Source organism: Salminus brasiliensis, chromosome 1, assembly GCF_030463535.1.
Source record: "Salminus brasiliensis chromosome 1, fSalBra1.hap2, whole genome shotgun sequence".
In the NCBI taxonomy this organism is placed as follows: domain Eukaryota; kingdom Metazoa; phylum Chordata; class Actinopteri; order Characiformes; family Bryconidae; genus Salminus; species Salminus brasiliensis.
In genome coordinates this window covers 880,898-881,293 of record NC_132878.1, presented here as the reverse complement: position 1 = coordinate 881,293, position 396 = coordinate 880,898, and the positions used below count along the sequence as shown (strand labels likewise).

General features: G+C 53.0%; 1 pseudogene; it reads right to left on the bottom strand.

Moving 5' to 3' along the window:
* Positions 1-279: 279 nt before the first annotated feature.
* The window catches only part of LOC140536093 (uncharacterized), a 3,304-nt pseudogene continuing 3,187 nt past the window's right edge, over positions 280-396 (bottom strand).

Sequence of the window (396 nt, the reverse complement as noted above, 5' to 3'; positions counted from 1 at the left end):
CAGTGAGCAAGCCAACGGCGACAGTGGCAAGGAAAAACTCCCTCAGAGCTGGAGGAAGAAACCTCGGGAGGAACCGAGACTCACATGGGGGACCGACCCATCCTCCTCTGATCAGAACTACTGATAAATTATTGATCATCACCGAACCACCAAATAAGTCTGTCTACTGTTTGGACCCCTGTCCAGTCTTCTGCTGTGTGATGTTTTCTGGTCCTCATGCCTCCTCCTATTCATGATGAGAACGAGAGACGGTACCTGTGGACGACGGTCTTGAGGTCATTACTTGGCCATAAAGCTGGACAGGCCAACGGCGAAGGCTTGCAGCGCGCTTAAGGGGGAGCTGTAGTCCAGGGCGAACGAGTCCTCGCCCATGCGACCAAACTGCATAAGAACCAA